Below are 10,580 nucleotides of genomic sequence, written 5' to 3'. Positions count from 1 at the left end.
GAGATTTAGAAGGCCCCTTTTTCAGTGGAGAGAGTAAAATGTTTTCATTAACAAAAAGAGTAGGTTATCTAGAAAATGATGATGGCCAATGACAAAGTCTGCTTGGACATGTCATCAAACCCCAGTATTCTGCGACACAGCTGTTTGATGAGATTCCCAGGCAAGGGATTCATGACAATTTCATTCCTTTGGGATGGCCTGTCCTTAGGAAGAAAAAGGAAGTTCAGAAAAAGCTCCTCAGTGTAAATTCTGATTGCCAGTGCCTCCAGTTTTGGATCATTAGCATACCAAAATGGATTGGTTTTGGATGCCAATTTCTGAGCTCCTTCACTTTTTTCAGTTTTAGAGTTTATATAGAAAAGAGAAAGACCACTCAGGGGAGTGAGGAGTAGGACCCCAAAACCAGTTTTCCATCTCATGGTTAGGGACCAGTTGTTTTGTATTGTCCTTCTTTTCCTTTCCCCTCTTGGAAATTTGTCAGATGGTAATTGGTTTGCTTGAAAGAAACCAGACCCTCCCCTTAGTGGTGGCCACAGATTGGGGCGAGAGGAGAGCAAATTTGTTTGGACCAGTTGGCTGATGTTTTACTTCATTTCCTTTTCTATTGAGTTTCCCCTGGATGCTATAGGGATATGGAGGGTATCATCCTCTGTTCTGGCTACTTCCTGGTGAATGAAGGCTATGAAGGAGGCCTATGACAGCTACCAGAGACGACTCAGGGGAACTGAGATTCTTTTAAATCGTTATAGTGATGCCAGGCCTTAGGCATTCAGTCATTAATTTTTATATTCATGGTTATTTGTATTGTGAATTGATCCAGGTGAGAAAGCACACACTTCATTAGTAGTTTAAATACACAAGGTTCAAGCGTAAGGAGTAAAAGCAGTCCATTAGTAGCCTCAAGCATACTAGAGGCCAAATGGTGCATGGCAATCAACACTGCACTTGTGTTGGACCTCAGAGCTCAGCTGGGCTTGTAAACAAGTTCTTGTAATCATGTAATCTGTTGGAGGATATTTACTTGTTAGTACCATATAGGTGAGAGAGGATAAGCATTGTTGATGTTTTTTATAACCAGTAATGCCAATTTAGAGACTTTCCACTGTTTATAGGTGACTATCTAATGCAATACGAAGACAATAATGATTACTACAACTGAGGTGACATCTTTTTTGTATTATAGTATTGTGAGTCAGTCTGAGTGGTGAGAAAACTTCTTAGAATGTTATTACATAAAGTCACATGCTATTTCTTAGCCCACAGCCTAGACACTCCATATATGATTGGGATATATATATATATATATATATATATATATATATATATATATATAATTTGGGGCATGCTCATAACAAACCTAATCATCTATTAAAGGAGATGCTAGAAAAGTAGAAACAATGGGAGAGAGCAAAGGATGAGGTGACATGGTCTAAGAAGAAATGTATCCTTTACTTACGCACCTATAACCCCTTTGTTCATCACCCTTATAAAAATTTTTATAAAATAAAAGCAAAAAAATCCTTTTCAGTCCAAACAAGGTGGATATGCCTATATACGAGAAGGGTCTTCTGAATTTTTTTCCTTTCTTAATATATTTTATTGTAATGAATATAAGAGTTACACCATATTGGCCAGATAGAAGGTGCATTACTTCACAAACATTGAATTCCTTTCTCATATCTTGGTCTCCATTTCCCTCCCCCAACCCCAGCCCCTCATCTTGTTTTCCTCCCTTCCCTATCCAACTTCAAATAACCAAATACACATATATACAATATATCAGATAACCAGGTGAAATACTGTAACAATATGAGATAACCAAGGCACAACAAAAGGGATGAGAGATACCATAGTACATTAAGGACAACAATCACTCATTATATGGCTTTCGTTTCTATACTGGAGGTCCTTTCATTTAGCATCATACTATATGGCCTTATGTATCTAGGATTTGGTCTATTGTAAATCTCTGCTAGGAGAGCCCAAGGTTTCTACTGATCAACAGGATCAAGGACAAGAATAACATGATTGTCTCAATAGATGCAGAAAAGGCATTTGACAAGATCCAACACCTCTTTATGCTAAAAGCTCTGGAGAAATTAGAAATTCATGGAACATTTAGATGTTTAACTTCTTAACGGAAATAATTTGGTCTTTATGGAGTTTTAAAAAGCATCCAAATTCTGAATGCAATTCTAGCAAAAAAATGTTCTTTAACCCTTAAAAATGGCCTTTTGTTGTCAGATAGGGAAGGGGGGAAAACAAGATGAGAGGTGGAATGGGGGGAGGGAAATGGGGACCAAGACATGAGAAAGGTTACCAATGTATGTGAAGTAATGCACCTTCTATCTAGTGAATATAATGTAACCCTTCTATTAATTACAATAAAAATATATGGAGAAAAATGGCCTTTTGTATGCATCCCTCTTTCCTCTTTCTGCTGTTAAGCAAATATAACATCTAAAATGCAAATAGTTATATCTGTTCTTTTTAAATAATGGATGATTTCTTCCACTTCCTTGAGAACTTCTTACCACTTTGCTCCAAAAAGTAGCTTTTCTTCAGAAAGAGCCTGATTTCCAATCAGTGGAATATTCTGTCAGACATTTTAATGTGTCATCATCCATTGTACTGACAGGAGCAGAAGGTAAGAAAAATGCTTTTTCCAAAAATGGAAAAAGTACAGCAGTTAAGCAACTAACTATGCACTAAACAGGTTCAGATATATAGCAACTGAATATTTCTTTTTGACATTTTAGCAGATAGGAGCAGCAGTGGTAGATAATCAAGTCCTAGAATAAGCACAGATCTTGGAATCAGGAGACTAAATCTAACTTTAAGGTATAATTTTTAGCAAACATCTCTCTCAACCTCAGTTTTCTCTGACACCTGATCTCATGTACTTATTCTCATATTCATACTCTTGTAAGTATCAAGAGTTAAACGTGTTCTCCATAACAAGAGAAAACTCCTGGTTCTGTGTACAGATACCAACTAACTTTCACTTCATTTAGCAGCATTCCATTTCTCTTTGTTTACTGTGAGTTGTCATGATATCCTATACTACATTATGTTATACAACTTTCAGTTTGTATAAGTAATGTGGCTTAATTAAATGTCAAAAGAACATGGACCACCAAAATGTATATTATAGCAGCCTAAAAGTTTATAATTATTATGCTGTACATTTTTAATATAAATGTATGCTATATTTTATTCTTCAGTATAATAATGTGTTTATCAATAAGAATAGCTATTATTAACTATTTTTCTACTTCCCTTGAGTGTAAGAAAGTCTTATTGTCCTCGTGTAAAATCCTCTTAATTTCATGCAGATCTTGAATTATAGCTATTTGACATATTTGTTGTGTAAAACTTAGTAAATTATTTCACCTCTCTGATTCTCAGTTTATCTAGTATGGAGACTTTTACAAACACAAAGTAATTAGCACCTGTGCTTTGAAATTCCATGTGTTCTTCAAGCAGTTCTGTTTTTCTTTAACTTCTGCTTCTTGTTTTGAACTGTATGCCACATGCAATACTATAGAAATAAATATATAGTATTGTTGGGAGCCAGAGTGGAATCAAACTGTACCTTGATTTGCATCAGACAATGGCTTTATTGTCTTATTGTTTTCTGGCCTTATTCTGTTTAAATGACCTGAGATCTACCATATGAATGTAACACCTGGAAGTTCCCGGGGTCTCAAGGAGGGAAGAGGCTGGAGTGGAAAATAAACGAGGCAGTCTCGGCAGTCTTTACCTGGACTGCAGACATCCCGGACCCGGTGTGTCTGTCTCTCTTCTTTTTCTTCCTAGTCCTTGCCCCCTATTTCAGGAACCCCAGTCTGCGAACCCTGGTTTGCTGCCGGCTGGCCCCGGCATAGTATTATACTTTTTGAGCTTCAGCAAAGATTACTCAGATTCACTATTTGGGATGCTCCTCAACTCTTATTCCTCCAAGGTCTTCTCTTCCATGTCCAGCACATGTTATACTTCAAAAGAAATATTTCAAAACTCCTTTACAAAGAAAATCTAGTATTGGTCCCCTGAAGAGAATATACATACCTAAAGGCTAATGCTTCCTATCATTCCCACCATATATATGTGGGAATTAATTTTTAAAAGAAAGACAAAATTATTATTAAATGTGAGCATTGAATAGCTTCCAGTAGTAGCAGAGGGTTATTATTTAATGGAATGATATACTCTTCAATCATCTGGGAAACCACATTTTTGGCAATGAATGTGAAACCTTACAGCAATTAGCATTAACTTTTTAGCTTGTCTCATCACTGTGCTTTCATTGTGCCTCAGTATTGCCTCTTCTGGTAGCATTCACTGTCTAGAGCTAGTGACTACTGAAGCAGTCATTGCAGTAAAAGCTTTCTTCAGCTTTTTGGAATGTGATAGCATGTTCCTCAGTACCCAGAGAAGATTCTGATTATGGATAAGAATCAGAAATGAAAAAAAAAACAATTATTGCTTTATTTTGTTTCCCTGCATATATTGTAACCAGGCTGCCATAGGAAAGCAGTGAATTGTTACTCCTATAATGATGAGGTATCCAAATAGTAATAATTCTAATGGGAAGGTTAAGCAGCTTTATTACTAACAGGAATTTCATGAAAAGGGCCAGGAGGTCTCCACCCCACTTCATATGTGAAATCTGTATATATACATGCTCTCAATGATATCAGCAGGCAAGGCAGTTTATGGCTTTTTATTCAATTGAAGCTACAGGATGTTTTTTGAGATACATGTCTACTCTTCCAAAATGTTATCATTTAATTTAATGTACCTCAAGAGGTCCCCGAATTTTAGGTGAAGACAGTGGCTTGAAATGATTGAAAAGCATTGTGATGAAAAGTGACTTTGATTCTATTGACTGATTCATTTATTCATATATTCATCAAAATTATATTAAGGACTTAATATGTGCTTTGAATTTTATTGTTAAGCTCCAAAGATAAACTCATCCTTCAAGAGATCATATATTAAGGAAGATGCAGACATTTAATCAATATCCTATGTAGTTTTAATCTATATGCAACTAGCAGTGATCTACCTATTTATATACAAAGCCCAAAATAAAAATTTCAGAAGGGAGACCAATGAAGTTGATTTGAATTAGGTTGACCTTGATTCAGGTTAGTGCTAGGTATACTGCAAGTTAAAATTGCCTAGCAAGCACAAGGCCTGACTTTGAAAATTAATAGTGTAAAAAAGTCAAAGATAGAAAAGAAAGAGGAGGGAAGGGAAGGGAAGGGAAGGGAAGGGAAGGAAGGAAGGAAGGAAGGAAAAAAGAGCAGAGAATTATCATGTGAATAACCAGGACAGAATTGAGTGGGGCAGACTAGTTTTGCAAAGGTCACACAGAATATGCAGAGGCAGGGAGCCCTAAAAATTGTGTTTATGAAACCTCACCTAGTTTGTTATTCCCATAGCATTACAACATCCATGCTCTCACCAGATAAGCCAAATTAAAAATGTGTTTATACTGGCAGCTATGCACAGTGTCTGTAGCATGGTTTACGGTTTATAAAATTAAATTCCATCCAAATAAAATGCAACTGAATGAGAAGAGAAATTTTAATAACTTTCAGGTCACTGATTCTAAGGTCCTACTAGTGCATTGATATAAAAACATCTTTTATGATGCAAACAAGAAGACACTAACTTTTGAGAGAGTTCTTAGAATTTATAATTTGCTCAAAGTATATTGGAGGGCTGGGAATATGGTTTAGTGGTAGAGTGCTTGCCTAGCATGCATGAAGCCCTGAGTTTGATTCCTCAGTGTTGGGGGCCGGGTTACACCATGTCTAATAACTTTCTGCTGAGCCCTGTAGTAGGGGTAAACAAGTGGACCTCTTTATCCTGTCCACCTGTTGTGCTGATAGGCTCCCGCACCCAATATAAGTAGGAGGAAGGTTTGGAGAGGGAGCTTTTCCTGCCTTGATGAAGCTGCGTAGCGTCTCTGTTCATGCTCCAGAGAAGGCAGGCTGAGTGCAGGAGGACAGTGGGCCCTCCTCTCTCAGCTTGGACTGGTCATGATGTGTTTTTCCACATCCCTCCTACTAGTTGAGAGGGACTGGGGACGAAGGACCCCGACATGGGGTCCCAACGTGGGGCACGAAAGGGGCACAACTGCGAGTTGAGCCAAGTGAGGGATACATGCAGGAAAGACTGAAAAACCAGAGAAACCTGAAAGGAACAAAGAAAAAGGAGGGACTGAAGAGCCAGGGAAACATGAAGGAAAAATGTAGGCTGAAGTTGCTCACAGGGAAAAAGAAAAAGACAGGGAGGATGACAAGGAGAAAGAGGGACAGATAAAGAGGGAAAAAGGTGGTAAACAGGAGAAAAGGAAGTAACTACCTGCAAAAGTCAAAGTAAAAACTCAAAGACTGAAAAACCCGAGAGACCTGAAAGGCACAAAAAGACTGAAAAACCAGGGAAACCTGAAAGGAAAAAAATGCAAAGAAGTATTGAAAGAAAAAGAAAAAGAGGGACTGAAAGGCCAGGGAAACCAGAAGAGAAAAAGGAGGGACTGAAAGGCCAGGGAAACCTGAAGGAAAAATGCGGGCTGAAATTGCTCACAGGGAAAGAGGAAAAAGGCAGGAAGACAAAGACAAAGAGACACAGGGAGAAAGACAAAGAAAATTCCTTAAAGACTGAAAAACCATCAAATGTGTGTGTGTGTGAAACAGATATTATTCCCAGATCACCTCTGAAGCGCAGGTCACTTCAGGCATGGTAGGGAGGAACCTCAAGGGAGTTTCTGGCCAGAGCAGTGTAAGGGCGAGGATATTTTAGCATAGAACTGAATGGGTGTATGATAGGGAGCGAACGTGTGTAAAGAGATTTTAGGAGAGAACCAAATGGGTTCAGACCAGAACGACCGCGAATGTGTGTGAAAGGTAAATCTGTCGATACAGGAGTAAACAGTTTAAGAACAGGTGAAATACGCAGACTTGAGAAAGAGAATTAAGTAGTGATTTAAAAAGCCTGTGCTTGGGTGCAGAATAGTTGAAAACAGGCTAAAGCTTTTTAAAGTCCCTGAGACAGCTTGAAGAAGTTACAGAAAATGGATCTTTGCCCATAACCCCCTTAAAATGAAGGGACCAGAGTCATTTTTGGACAATAGTTTAAAACAAAAAGAGGGGACTGGAAGACTCCTAACTCTTCCATTGCCCTGCTATTCCCTATGGCTTGTGTGAATGTTGTTCTCTTAATGTTGGAATGCTTCCCTGTTTTCTCTGGCTGTTGTAGTCAGAGCCCCTCAGTATATACCAGTGTCTGTACAGGTGGAGGAGAATGCTTTCCCGCTCATCAGTAAAGAAGAGTTTGGTATTTTCCCGGCCGTGGTGATGGCCATTGCCATTGCCCTTGCTACTGCGGTTCCTACAGAGAATGCTTTGAATAAGCCACACAAATATTAATCAGATATATGCTAATATTCTAACTTTGGGTGATTGGTTACTTGAGACTATATTGGGACTTGATCAAAGATGGGCGGGATTGATCAGTTTGGATTTATTTTTATGGGCTATCTATATTGTTTGCCTACAAAGTCAACGCAGAAAGTGAATGCTAATGTGACAGCCATCTGCTCCCATGGAAATAGGTGCATCCCCTCAGGTCTGATTTGCTTAAATGGACAGCTGGTGGTCAAAGACGGGCAAGTCCCAGCTGTTAGCCTATCAACCTAAGACACCTCAGTACAACATAAAGCCAGAAGTGGCATTGTGGCTGGAGAGGTAGAGCTCTAACCTTGAGCATAAAGAGGGTCAGGGACAGTGCCTAGGCTGAGTTCACGATCTAGGACCTGCAAAAAAAAGCATAGGGGAAAAGATATAAAAACAGAAATACAAATGTTTAAATAACTAAGGCTTTTTCAATTCTGTGAGTTTATGAGAAGAAACTAGGATTTCATAAACTTAAGTCACTGTTCCCCCCCAAAAAACATAGTCAAATAAAGGGAAATTTATTGTAAAACTGAGATGTACTTGAAAGTGACATTTTCTCTTCTCTGATGCTGTATGGAAGTGAAGATAATGACTCACTGCTAGGTGAGTCAGGTATTTTGTTTTCCTTGTGGTAACTTATGTGTGAGTAATTTATTCTACTCATGGCCTAGAGCAAATAGTTTTCTAAATTGAATTGAATTAAAGTCATTATTGAGAACAAAATTACAACAAACTTAGTTTTCCAGATTTTAATTTCCTTTATTTGTTATTCTAGAATCGGACAACTGTTCAGAAAACATGTTTCAGAATGTTCCTCTCCACCAGATAGTTAAGTTATATGCATAGCCACAGAAAAAGCTATACCAAATAGAAAACCAGTGTGACTTACGGATGTCAGTTGGTTAGGCTCAACACTGTCTTATGATTTTACTGAGAGTTACCTATTGTGAAAGTTGATTTAGATCTATTTCTGCACCAAGTTAGGTAGCTGGTCACAATGTAGGAATACATTTTCAAGCCAAACTTAAAATATGTGGAGGCACCTTTAAGTCAAACCTAAGACATTCAATGATACAGATTAATTTAACATAAGTTAAGAACTCTTCTTGAAAAGAATCTTAAGACTTTGCCAAATTCATCTATGAAATTTTACTCCATTCCACAAAGATAGTAAGGCGAAAGTCAAAAGAACCTCTGGTCTTTCCTTTATTGAACTATGTATTGCCCTAAGGTCCTGTTATGCTTTGAGTTTTAAAATTTCAGCTAAAATACACCTTGTAACTTTTTGAGATTTTATTTTTTCATGTAATTTTTATTAATAGAAGGGTTACATTATATTCACCAGATAGAAGGTGCATTACTTCACAGAAGGTGCATTACTTCACAAACATTGATACCCTTTCTCATGTTTTTGTCTCAATTTCCCTCCCCCCATCCCGCCCCTCATCTTGTTTTCCCCCCTTCCCTATCTGATTTCAAATAACCAAATACTCATTTATATAACCTATCAGATAACAAGGTGAAACAAGGTGAAATATTGTAACAATAGATAACCAAGGCACAGCAAAAGGGATGAGAGATACCATAGTACATTAAGGACAACAATCACTCATTATATGGCTTTTGTTTCTATACTGGAGGTCCTTTCATTTTGCGCCATCCTATTTGGCCTTATGTATCTAGGTTTTGATCTATTGTAAATCTCTGCTAGGAGAGCCAAGGTTTCTACGGATTATGACAAATGAGGGAAACCACAGAGCCTATGTTCCTTTGTCTGGCTTACTTCACTTAATGATTTGTTCTAAGTCTTTCCATTATACTAGATTTTCTTTTAAATAAGGCTGCCAACTTTAGCAAATAAAAAGACAAGATTCCCTGTTAAAATGTACATTTCATTGAAATAATGAATTGCATGTAAGCATATATGTTACAAATAGTTCATCGGATACATGTAACACTAAAAAGTAGTAATCCTTGTTTATATGAATTGCAAATATAGCTAGGCATCTGTGTTCAATATATGTACCCATGAGATAGTTGAGTATTTCTGTAAAGTAGATTAAATGGAACAAATTCATTTGGAACTTTTTTTAGGATTAAATGTTTATTAGTTAAAATATCTTTAAAAAATATGGAGCTCTGCACAAATTTGCGTGTCATCCTTGCGCAGGGGCCATGATAATCTTCTCTGTATCGTTCCAATTTTAAGATATGTGCTGCCAAAGCGAGCATTCATTTGGAACTTTCAATTATTGGGAGACTAGCAAGCATATTCTTTAATTCATCTAATTCCACAATGTGTTAGGACATTTCTTTTACCCTAATCAGTCTTACTAATTATTTTAAAACTTTTATCCATACAGGACGTTTTTTTTGCCAGTCCTAAGGCTTGAACTCATTGTCTGGGCAGTGTCCTTGAGCTTTCCCAAAACTACAGCTCTATCTCCTAAGCCCCGGCACCACTTCTTGCTTTTCCTGTGTATGTGGTACCAAGGAATCGAAACCAGGTCTTCGTGCATGCTCGGCAAGCATTCTACTACTAGGCCATGCTCCCAACCCAGAATGAGTTTTTTCTCTCCCTTTTGCCTTTACTTCATCTCTTGTTAATTAGCTTAACAATTTTATTAGCCTCTGTAAGACCCTAGAGAATCTGATAAAGCAAATTCCTTACATCTTCTGACTTGCCTCGTGTGCAGTAGTAAGGATTTGAGAAGCTCATGCCAAATGTTCTTATAAAGTACAACTAGTAGGATGACTTGGATAATAAGCATTTTGCATGTGGATATCCTGGTCATCACAAAACCAGTCCTACAGGGCTTGTGTACTAAGTCTATCAACTGCTATATCTGGGAGGGGATTCTATTTGATATTTAACTGAAACCAGATAGTCTCTTTTTTGGGGTAAAAGATTTTATAGGCACTTTCATCTAATCCAACAAGCTGGCTGTTCTCTCAGGAATAAACTCCCATGTGTCTGGATCATGATCATGCACAGCCATCTGGCATTGTTCTATAGTGAGCTGTGAGTACTGCATCAACCCATACATTCTCTTCTACTCTGCAGCACTTAAATTCAATGACACTGCTCTCCTAAATAGAATCATTTCACAAAAG

At 37.7% G+C, this 10,580-nt stretch overlaps 1 non-coding gene across 1 annotated transcript; it reads right to left on the bottom strand.

The window, feature by feature from the left end:
• Positions 1-9,591: 9,591 nt before the first annotated feature.
• Positions 9,592-9,698, bottom strand: LOC150041368 (U6 spliceosomal RNA). The gene has a single exon (XR_016533975.1). It is a non-coding gene; the product is annotated as a U6 spliceosomal RNA (small nuclear RNA).
• Positions 9,699-10,580: the final 882 nt, after the last annotated feature.

Source organism: Megascapheus bottae, chromosome X (assembly GCF_031878675.1).
Source record: "Megascapheus bottae isolate mThoBot1 chromosome X, mThoBot2.hap1, whole genome shotgun sequence".
In the NCBI taxonomy this organism is placed as follows: domain Eukaryota; kingdom Metazoa; phylum Chordata; class Mammalia; order Rodentia; family Geomyidae; genus Megascapheus; species Megascapheus bottae.
This window is presented reverse-complemented; position numbering and strand designations above follow the sequence as displayed.